We start from the raw sequence: 11,507 nt of genomic DNA, 5'->3' as shown, positions 1-11,507 counted from the left end.
AAGGAGTAAAGGTGGCAACTGCAAATCCTGGTGTATTTTACTCAGAAGAATTCCTAGATGGTCTATAGCTAAATACATGGACCAGGATCCTCCCTTCTCTATTATGGAAACCTCAGAAATAAATAATCTGTTGCTGTTTTGTTTCACTCTTCAAAGTGAAGCCCTAACAGTGGATGTAGTAGAGGCTCTACTCAGTAAATGTGTGTAATTCCGGCCCGCTTTTTTTCCTAATGCTTATTTGATGAAATTATCACACTCTCTCTTCCCAAAATTTGCTTGTGGACAGATGAATTATTTTTCTCAGTGAGAAATAATCCAGGTGTCAAATCAACCCAAAGGTTGTACATTCATAATTTCTCTTTAAGTCAATTAGAACAGTGCAGATGTCTCTTCTATTTGATGATTTGTTTCCAGAGAAAGACTAGAGAATTAATTAAAATACACAATCTAATTGAATGGAAAATCATAAGGTTTTGTTTCTAGGAAACAACTTGTGAGTACAGGGGATCTAAAGCTGTGCATTTATATCTAAGTACAGAACATATCATCTGAAGCCACTCCACCAAAGTTTGAGTCTGAGGTCAGTTTTCAGACTGCGAGTCTAATTTAGTTTGAGAATGGAGCTTAAGGTTCCCAACATCCAGAGACCTGGGTGGGGGCGTAGGGGGGAAACATGTGATTTTGGTTTCAGTTAATTTCAGATTTATTTCTGTTTATGAGATCAGTTTTCTCTTTCTAAAAGTGTTTTCATTTTGGCAGACTCCTCAAATGAGAGGCTTATTTCAAGACGTTTCCTGTTGAGTAATTGATGCTGCTGCTGCTGGGAGGTAAAGGGAGACATACACAATGCTGAAGGGAACGTATGGTAATGTCATGGCAATGACAGGCATGAAGCCAAAGGCTGCCATTATCTTTCCTTCCATCCCAGAGGAGCTAAGCAGACAGTGCAGAGGGAGAACACACTATATGGCATTAACAGATCTATCCCTCCAGCATTTTGGGTGCTGCCAGCCAGGTATTCTGAACATGGATTATGATTTGTGTTTCATGTGGTCGTAGCTTCCAACCCTTCCCTTTTCTTGCACAAAGATTCCCAGTAAGCTTTGCAAAGGGCCTTTTTTTGATGAGCATGGGGAATTCTTCATCATTTATTTCCTCTGTGCTAAAGACACCAGAAACCAGTAAAACAGAATTCTGCACAATACTCTCATTTGGACAAACCCATTGTAAAGTGAAATAGCAGCAAAGACTCAGTGTTTGAAGTGAGTATTCAGCAATCTTGGCATTTTGATGAATTATGGAAGATCACTGTTTCCAACTAAGCATTCCTTTCTGTCTTTCCCTACTAACGACTACCCTTCTGCAATTACTCCATAGTTTCTATACCCATCTGTCACAGCCATAATAAGGAATTTAAATGAAACAAAAATTTGCTTTACATAATAACAGGAGAAGAGACAATGAAGATAAAATCCTGGATGCTTAAGACAAATTCTTTTAATTGCCTTGTGGATTAACAGGATTGTCTCTGCTGTTACATTTAAGTCCCCTGAATACACTTGGACAAGCCTTTCCCTGGTTCTTACAACCAGCCAGAACTCCTGTGTACAGTTGCTGTAAGAATGCAGTAGCTGGAGAGAAATCATTAAACAAGTGAGGTCAGCATCTCAGGAGAGTCTGTCTGCAGAACTTTGTAGGTAAAACCTTAGCTGTGGAAAGTTCTCAGCTTTTGAGGAAAACCTGTTGTGAAGGATTTAGCAAAGGTACACACAGCAGGATATAGGAAGAGAAACACATTTTTGGCTGCTTGAGAGCCCTCACAGAAGCCAGTAACATGTCCAAAAGGTCTAAGAATTTGAAGGAGAAATGCTTGTGAAGCTGAGAAATTTTGTGAATTGCATCTGGCTTCACAGAATTCTTAGATGAGGAACAAAAAATACAAGGCAGTCTCTTGTGTGCTTATTTAATGTAGTTAATTAATGCATTTTGAACCAATTTTTTTTGGTGCAAAGGGATCTTAATTATAGCGTAAAATTCAGATGCAATTGATGTAAAAGATCTTCATGTAAATGAAAAGACAAGCTGCTGTGTTTGAAACTGAAGGGAAGAAGAAATGCCCTGTTGTTAGGTCACAGTTTATGTGGGTCGGAGTCTCAGCTGATTTATGTTAAAGGTTAACTCACACAGAGAGAACACGCTCACCTACTTGTGTAGCACGTGAACCAGCATTGCTGTCCTGGGTGAGGCTGTAATGCAGTGATAATGAGGGTAACTTGCTTATTTTTGTGACTTGAAAGGTCCATTCCAAAAATTGCCTGGAAATGCTACAAATTAAGAGCTTTGTAGGGAAAGCTCATGGATTTAGCTGTGCGCAAGCAGAACTGCTGTGTCCAAAACCTTCCTGCAGCCTGTACCAGGCTGATCTTCCCCAAAAAATCAGCAGCTTTGGGCTTTCCTCAATGATCTGAATGTGATCTGAATGGAGGCAAGAACACCTCTTTCTTAGTTAACATATGAATGCAACCAGAATTTGTTTAATAGGGTGAAATTTCCTACATCTATGTACAAGTCACAGACCAGGATTCCAAAGCAATGCTTTTAGTCCCATTTTGTTCTGGTTTGAAGGCATCACTTCTTGTGGTGTGCTTTGACCTAACATGATCTGATTCATGCCTGAAATCCCCCTGTAATTCCCTGGGCTAGTTCATCTTCTGAGCTTTACCTAACTCCTCTCCCTTCCCAAGCAAAGCCTGCAGCAGCTTCCAGCCTGCTTGGAGTTACCACAAGTGTGGTCAACCCAAAAGGACCATTATGAGGCAGGAATTCCTGTGCTTTGGTGGGATAGGAGGCACATATCTGCCTTCAGCTGTCCTCTGGACACTCCATCGGTTCCAGATTTTGGAGAAGAATATGAAGTTAATGATTCATTTTGTCAAATGAATCTTGTAATGTGTCTGTTTCAAAACTCCTTTTGAGTTTTCATGATGAAGTTAAGAGATGGAAGGGCAATGCAAAGCGGCTTTGTTAGAATAAGTAACTGGCCTCCTTTGGTTTTAAAGCCAAAACTAAACTGCTAAACGCAAAGCCCACTTCTACAATGGCAGACTGACTTCAGTATTGTATTTTCTCTGGATTTGGTTTAGAATAATGGTCTATGAAACATTATATGGTAATTCCTTTAAAAAAAAATACATTCTCTGCCTTTGTAGATCAATGACTTGTTCTTTTCTCAGGACAAATGCTGATGAATTCATACAGGGTTTTATCAATTCTTTAGCATTAAAACCTTACCACCTTCTTGCTAAAGCCCCATTTCTTTTCCAGCTCTTGTTCTCAGCCATTGCTCCAAAGGAGCACACAAAGGTTGCTTTGCTGCTGGGTTTTAGAAACAGGCTTGCAAGCTTCCATAGATTCTCGTTCAGTTGTGCATTTTTCACCTTATCTGTCACCTCTTGTGGAAAGAGATGGGTGTCTTATCTTCCTAGCATTTTTTGACTGAACATATTTTTACCAACACATCAGCTCATATTTGTAGAATCACAGAATCCTAGGATGGTTTGGGTTGAGAGGGACCTTAAAGACCATCTAGTTCCAGCCCTTTGCCTTAGGCAGGGACACCTTCCACTACACCAGGTTACTCAAAGGCCCACCTAAACTGGCCTTGAACACTTCCAGGGATGGATACCAAAATCCAGGTGCAGGACCTTACATTGGCCTTGTTGAGCTTCATAAGATTCATGTGGGCCAAGCCTGTCAAGGTGGCGTCTCTTCCCTCCACCACATTGACAGCACCACTCAGCTCTTGTCCCCAGCAAACGTGCTGAGGCTGCATTCCATCCACAGTCCCTGTCACTGACGGAGGTGTTAGACAACATCAGCCTCCATACTGACCCCTGAGGAGCACCACTCATCACTGGTTTCCATGTGGACATTGAGCTGCAGACCACAACTTTTGGAGAGTGACCATCCAGCCAATTCCTTGTCCACCAACTGCGAACTTCACCAGACTGCCACGATTTCTCAAATACGGTGGATAGTGGCTTAGCCACTGCATCCACTGGTGCCCTAAGGACCCATGGGTGCATCTCATCAGGTTCCATGGATTTGTACACTTTCACATTCTCTAGGTGCTCTGGTACCTGTTCTTCCCTTACATTGTGTGGCTCTTCATTCCCCCAGTCACTGCCTTTGCCTTCTGTGACTTGGTTGGTATAGCTGGAGCCCCTGCTGGTCAAAGTGGAGGCAAAAACATCATTGAGACCTAACCCTTCTCCATGTCCCACCTGGGTAACCAAGTCTTCCATTTCCTTTCCTTCATCTCCTTTCCTGGAGATGGCCCACATTTCCCTTGGTTTTTCTTTTATCAATGTACCAAATGAAGCTTTTCTTGTTCTCCTTGATGTCCCTGGCCAGTTTAATTCCATCAGGGTTTTGGCTTCCATAATCTGATCCCTGGTTACAATTTTGTCTATATTCCTCCCAGGCTACCTGTTCCTGCTTCCACCCTCTGTAGGCTTCCTTTTTCTGTTTGAGTTTGTCCAGGACCTCCTGGAGGGTTTTACTGATGATTTTATGAATAGACCAACCCTATCAGATGTTAGTGGTTATGGCTGCTACCAGTTTAGGATGATTGAACCATGAACAGGTAAGAAATGGAAGGGTTTTATTTCTTTGCAGATATGCCAATACCCTAGTACAGTTGTTTTAATAATAATAATAATAATTTAAAACATTGCAAAGCTGGCATTTCCCCTTCACCCACTGGTTTGGTCACAGCAGAATGAATGGGTCATTGTTAAAAGAGTCATTTCCCTGCACAAAGCCACCTCTATTCACAACTGGAAGGTTAGAAATGTTCAACCAGTCATGACAATTAAATAAAATGATTGTCTGAGCATCCCTTAGGGTTACAAATCATTCAATCTCCAGCTGGTGCTACCTGTCCTTTATTATAAATCCACAGAATATTTAAGACTGACAACAACTCTAGTGGAAACAGTCTCATGAAATATGATTTCTGTTTCCGTGTTCAGAAGCAAAGAGCAGTTGTTTGTACCTTGAGTAAAGATGTTATTTTTGTGCCCAGGACTAGAGACATGGGAGGGAGCTTAGAGCAAAACCACAAAATGTTGGTGAAAACTTTCAAGAAACTGAGCTATGGGAACAATGGAAAATTTTGTTTAGTGACAGAGAGCAGTTGATATTTTTGGGATAGTTGATGTCTGAAGAAGCCTGTGATAAAATTTGTAGCTGTTTAGAAGAGAAAAAAAAACAGTGAAGATAGAATTACCTAGACATAGTAAGCCTAAGAGAAACAAGGGAAGTTGTACAAAGAACTTCTGATATTAAAATGTATTCTAGATAGTAGAAGATTGTTTTTTGAAAACTCTGGAAAAAGCCAGAGTGGGGAATTTTTATTGGGTTTTTTCCTACCTCTACTCATTTACATTCTCCAGAAGATGAATCCTTTCTTATTAACCAGTAAGAAAGCCCAGCATTCAGTAAGGATTTGAATGTAGAGTGTACAACGTTACTTTTTAATGAGTATTCTTGGAAAGCAGTCAGTTGACCGTAGTAGCTGAATTCCTGACTGCAGCACACCAGTCTGTGTCCAACACTCAGGATGAGTTGGTTAGAAATAAACCATCAATGTAACACAGGAAATAGGGTATGAGGTGGTTCTCTGCCATCTGAGGGTGGAAGGAGCTGGAGAAAATCCATCACTGTTTATGTGGTTGTATTTGTGACACATGGGAGCTGAACTAACAGAGGAAGTGAAGAATAAATAAATACTCAGCAGAGAGAGTGATTATGGTTAAGATACAGATCCCTAGATCTGGAAACATGACTTAGGGCCAGAAAAGGAATTCCTTTTCATTGATTTTAAAGAGTATACCTACATTCTGAAATAGTTTCTAACTAGTTATAGTAATAATAATGGCATGTGTTAGTGTTGTAATCTCTTAAGAGCTTATTTCTTCACATGTCTTTTTATAGAAACATTAATTCTTTTGGCAAAAAAAAAAAAAAGTGATGTTCTTTCTAAAATACTGAGGAAGAATATTTTTGCAACTGCTGCTTTGTATATTTTGGGTCTCATGCATGATTTATCACTTACTAAATTTGAAATCCAAATTATGGAACTGGCTATAGCTATTGCCAGAAAGCAGAATCTGCAGTGCTGGAAAAGGACGAAAAAGGTTATCATCTGACTAAGCTGCAACCTTTCTTGGAACAATATTTGTATTGTAGGTTACTAACAGCTTTGCAATCCACAGGTGCTCACTCACAATAGCAAAAGTGTTGTAATTCATCTATAATCAGGACATTATTTTTACTGCAAGTTATTCCGACTTTGCAGTCAATGGAAAGTAACCAGCTATAGTAAAAGTGTTGTCATTCATCTATAACTGGGACAGTACTTCCATCGTAAGTTATTCCAACTTTGTAGTGAATGAAAACTTACCAGCAATAGTAAGTGTGTTGTCATTCATCTAAAATAGAAGGGAGGAGAAAGGAGAAAGATGGACAAAATACAGAACATATTTGCAACGGAGTCTGAGTGAAATAACCCCAAGGTAGTGCAAGGTAGCATTAAGTTGGTGAAATTCAGTACAGGCTTCCAACTGAAAGGCTACACCATTTCCTTTGGCATCTGCCTGCCTAATCTCTGGCAGGATGGAGGGGTACAGTGCAGTGAATGTGCTCTGGTGAAATCAAACCTCTGCTGGGGTTGTAGAAGCTGCTTGCAGAGCTCAGTGAACTTTTGGGTAGAGTGCACTGAGCACCAGATAATACCTGAGTATATACCTGAGTATTTGAAAGCTGGCTTAAACATGGGAGACTGCAGTGTAGACATCCCATATATAGCTCTCCTAGGCAAAAAGCCTGCCCTTTTTTAAGCTACCAGAGCACTGTAGGCACTTAACAATTATTAATAATAACTAATTAATGATGGCCCAAATCTTTGGCTGTGATTAAAGACCTCAGAGAATAACTCATCTAGAGCTGTAAGAAAAGATAGCTCAAAACAATCTTAACCAAATCCAGGGCCAGCTTTGTGCCTGGACTTTGCTCCAGCAAAAGACAAAGCAGCAGAGTACAATTTGTTCTAAGATATTAGCAAGAGAGAGAGACGGACATAATGAATTCGTTTTATTGGTAATGCATATGAAGAATGCAGAGTGGTGGCAAATAAGACTATTAGGGAATAAGAGTATAAAATTAGATGGAAAGGAAGAGATGAGATTGGTCAATTGCACTGGTCCTAAAACAACATTTCATCACAGAAACCACAGAAGTCAGCAGCTGAGTGGAGGTGAATGAAAGACAAGGGTCAAAACAACAATCATAGTTTATCTGAGTGCCAGAAAAGCATTTTTACACTAAGTACACAACACATTGATTTACACTTGATAGACTACTTACACAAAAAGATACTTCAACCCTCACTGAATAGCCTGCAGCACAATACAAATTCTTTTCATGGTAAACCTAGGGGGGAAAAAAAATCCCTTTTTATACAAAGAATTTTCATTTAAATATTTGAGTCTACTGGGAACAGCCTGGAAGACACATACCATATTCCCAGCTCACATCTACAGAAAGCTCATGGTTTGATGTGCTGATGCTATTTGACAGTGTGGGGGGCACTTCTAGGAACCTTGGTGGAAAGTAGCACAATGGAAAGCTGCAGCTGCTCTTTTCATTCTTCTTTGGAGGTGCCTGATGGAAGATCTAGGAGTTGCTTACTTGTATAACAAGGAGCAGGGTATGCTGCTAGGAAGATCAAGTTTCACCTTTTGGAGTCAAAGAACTGTGTTTGATAGCAAAAGATTTGCTTCCTTTGCTAGTGATGTTGTTTGCCTTTTTTACAGCAGAATAAAAATACTATTCCTTTAAGAAAAGACCTTCTTGGCTATTGTTGTTGTTATCTGCTGAATCATGCCAATAACTGTTTATTTTAGCATTCCTAGAGAATTTTAGAGATCATTTACTTCCCCTTCCCCAGAAAGCAGTTAGGAAAAACTGTGTAATTTCATAAATAAAATAAAACTGAGGAGTTTTTAGTTGAAAGCATTTCCTTTAATGGTCTGCTATGCAACACTTCAGTAGTTGGCTGAATCATGGCAACCTGAAATTGAAAACGACTTGGAGTTGAGGGAAAGCAAGAAGAGGACAGGAAGAATTATACTAGCCACTATACTTTAACTATCTATATAATAGCTGGATCTTCATTTTGTTCAACTAACCATGACCTCACAGAATTGGTTCAGGTGTCAGCTCTGTGTCTGATCCAGAGCAAAAGATGTATTTATAAATTAGATTAACATAGTCACTGATGAGGATAATGTGTTCAATTACTTAATTCACTTCTGTTTTGATAATCTTCAATGATACCAGAAGCACACTGTCAGAACTATTTTCTTTTAGTCCACCATTTTTGGAAAGCCCTTCACTATCTCTGGAGAGAAAGCTCATGCTTTGTTGTTGCAACTCTCTCACTTCTATTATATAGCAAATTGTGTTTTCTTTCTATACTAGCTCTATAGAAAATAATCCAAACAAGTGAAATAAAATATCTTTTCTTACATACTCAAAAACCAAATTTTGGATGTATTAAGTTAAAAGAATAATAACCCTGAAAAAGCCAAAACCACCAGAAAAAAAACACACTTTCCCCTGCTCCAGAAACTTCTTTGACTGTATCCTGCATTATGTTATTTACAGTCATCGAAGAAGGCCAAAATAATCTTGCATATGAGCTGCTGTCCTAGGACACTGACTTTTGTAAGACGTATGAAGATCTCAGCTACTTTTTCCTTTCTAAAGAAACAAAGACTGGAAAGTGGGAGATTGTTCAAGAGAAGATGGGGGAAATTTCACTGTGAGAGAAAGGATTACTCTGCTTTTTGAAGCTCTTAGATTCCCTGAATATCTCCAGAACATTAGAACATTATGCATCCTCCTCATGACCCTGTGTCAAGGTTGATCCACACTGATGAGATGCGATGGGATCCGCTGGGTTTACTTGGGAGTAGCTTGCCAAGCCCCTTGCGTTTGGCTGATATGAAATAGGAACACATTCTCTTCTGGTTTATGCCTGGGTGAGCCATTTCTGTAGCATTCAGAAGCCTTCATTAGTCAGGCTGTTTGGAGAGGAGGCACACCATACTGCTCAACCTGAGCTGGCTTAGCTTTTGGAAGCATCTGAATTCCAGTCCTCAGTTGCAGCTGAGCAGCAAAAAATGCAAGAGGGAAGAATCCAAAGTGGTCTTGGGGTATTCTGAGCTGCTTGGATCCAGGGGAAGAAGGACATGAACACAATCCTTGAACACTGATTAGAAGAACCATTATGTGGCTCTGCCTCGTAGGTTGTCATGGGCCTCAGGTTATTAGTGTGACACCACCAGCTAAGAAGGCTTTCTGCTACATCGGTTTTGTCATTGCCAGAAGAAGGGAGAGCAGTGGGAGAGGATGCAGAGGGCATTGACACCCATGCTGTGCTGCTGGAGGATCCTGTCAGCGAGAAAGGTGACAGCAGAGTTGCACCAAGTGACTTGGACACAAGACATACTGACTTATTACAGCTTGGGAGCACGCAGTCCGCTATGAGAGCGGGCAGATTTCTCTATGCATAATTCAGTGCCATAAACATGTTCACGACACTAACTCATTCTTCTACTAGACTACTTTAATTTCTTGACAATAACCCCACTAAACTGACCTGGAAAGAAAGAGGCATTCAATGTTTATAATTTGATTTCTGCCCTATATAATTTTGGCTCGCCTCCTTCTCATGTAGCTGCTAATATGAGTTACTGCAGATTTAGTATTTTGTTACAGATTAATTCAATGGGATTTTTGACTAAGCTAGCGTCCAAAATGACTTTGCACTTGGTGACATCTGCGATACCAGCATGCAAAATGATTCTTCTGGCATTCTTACAAATTATATTGTACCACTGAGTAGGTCTTGAGAAATCCAGCTATGACCGTATCTGATTTGGCTAAGAACACCAAGTAATATAACACAAATAGCGATAATAGTTATTTTGCAGGAGTAACAGCTTCTGGCTATTTTCATTCCCTCTCAGGCAGACCTGGAACCCAGGCATACTTTCAGTGTTTTCTATACCTGTCACAGTCAGAATTCTTTTAGGTTTGACTAATAAGACCAGGCAGTTGCATCAGGACAGTCACATTATGATCCTGATTTTTTCTGTTATAGAACAACTGGTATATTTGAACAAAATCTTCCTTGTTCTGACTGTCTCTGCCATTCCTTCTGCTGATAGACCTGCTGAAGCCCATTAGACATATAGCTTAGATGTATCCATATAGATACAGAGATATTTAGATACAGATTTTAACAGTTCTGCTTGGCTGCCTTCAAGAGACTTTTCACTGCCAGAATGGCTTTCTTTCCAAACCTTTTATTTGGAGGATGTTCTGGTGACAGGAAGCCCACATCTTAGAAAATTCATTATGCCTTAAGAATTGAGGTCCACTGCCAGTCATTAGAGTCCTCAGCATTTGCTGAAAGCAATTTTATTTACCAGGTGCAATTGTGTGCCTTTTTCAGACTGTCTTTACATTGTTGACAAAGGTACACAATTTTTAAGATCACGATGTCGCCTTTCTTCTGATTACTCATCTGCATTTTGTGATTCACCTCTACTGCAACATTTTCATTGACATCATCCCTATGCCAGTAAAAACATGTTTTCTTACTAAACTAATCTTCATTAGCTTCAGTTTCAGAGCCTGTCCTTGTTCCCGAGTTAGTGTTTTCTAACAACTGGCCATTTTTTTTTCATTGATTAGTTCATCTCTTGCTGTGCTACTGACACTTTTAATTGACAGTGAGTGACTCTGCCTCACTGATCAAGGAGAAGGTGGCGTCAAATAGCTAAGGTTCATGGTCAAATGAACCCCTCAAATGTGTGGAACCTACATCAGAAATACGTATTTTTAAAATTCTTCACTTTCTATATCTAAAAGTCTAGACACTTATAAAGGAGATGCTTCTTACACATTTGTTTCTCATGCATATTTTTACTCCTAGACCCTAGAAAACACTGGTATTCATTAGTGAAAAATGAAATTGGAGGTGCAAAAGCACCAAGATGGCTTAACGGCACTGGGAATTGCTAAGACACTTGCTCATCACTTCTTTTAACCGAGACGAAAGAGAACGAAAGAGAACTCGTTAGCTGACAGAAGGGAGCCGAACACGAGCTGGGTTGAAGTTACTTGTACGGTGTGCTGGGTCCGCTGCGGGTACCGAAAGCAGAACGTAAACCTGCATTTAGGACGGCGCAGGGCTACCGAAGGAGGCAGAAATAACATTCCTGTATTCCTGCAAAAGGCTTAGGCCACTGGCTTCCGGGGGCACGGCGGGGCCACTGCCCGCAGTGCTGTCGCCTGTCGGTACCTGCCGAGCTCGGGCAGGGGGGCCGGGGGGCTGCGCGTTCCCTCCCGCACCGGCGCCGCTGCCCCGGGCG

General features: G+C 40.5%; 1 long non-coding RNA gene across 2 annotated transcripts in view; it reads left to right on the top strand.

Moving 5' to 3' along the window:
* The window catches only part of LOC111945443 (uncharacterized), a 30,628-nt gene extending 21,979 nt beyond the window's left edge, over nucleotides 1-8,649 (top strand). Inside the window, exons 6-7 of one of the 2 annotated variants that reach the window (XR_015283766.1) lie at nucleotides 760-827; nucleotides 7,722-8,649. This is a non-coding gene — a long non-coding RNA (uncharacterized LOC111945443). Of the gene's footprint in view, nucleotides 1-759 lie in introns of both variants that reach the window. The other variant, XR_015283765.1, reaches the window with a different exon arrangement.
* The last annotated feature ends 2,858 nt before the right edge of the window (nucleotides 8,650-11,507 follow it).

Source organism: Cyanistes caeruleus, chromosome 2 (genome assembly GCF_971803275.1).
Source record: "Cyanistes caeruleus chromosome 2, bCyaCae1.hap1.1, whole genome shotgun sequence".
In the NCBI taxonomy this organism is placed as follows: Eukaryota; Metazoa; Chordata; class Aves; order Passeriformes; family Paridae; genus Cyanistes; species Cyanistes caeruleus.
Note: the sequence above shows the minus strand (reverse complement) of the source record. Positions and strands in the feature narration are given on the sequence as shown.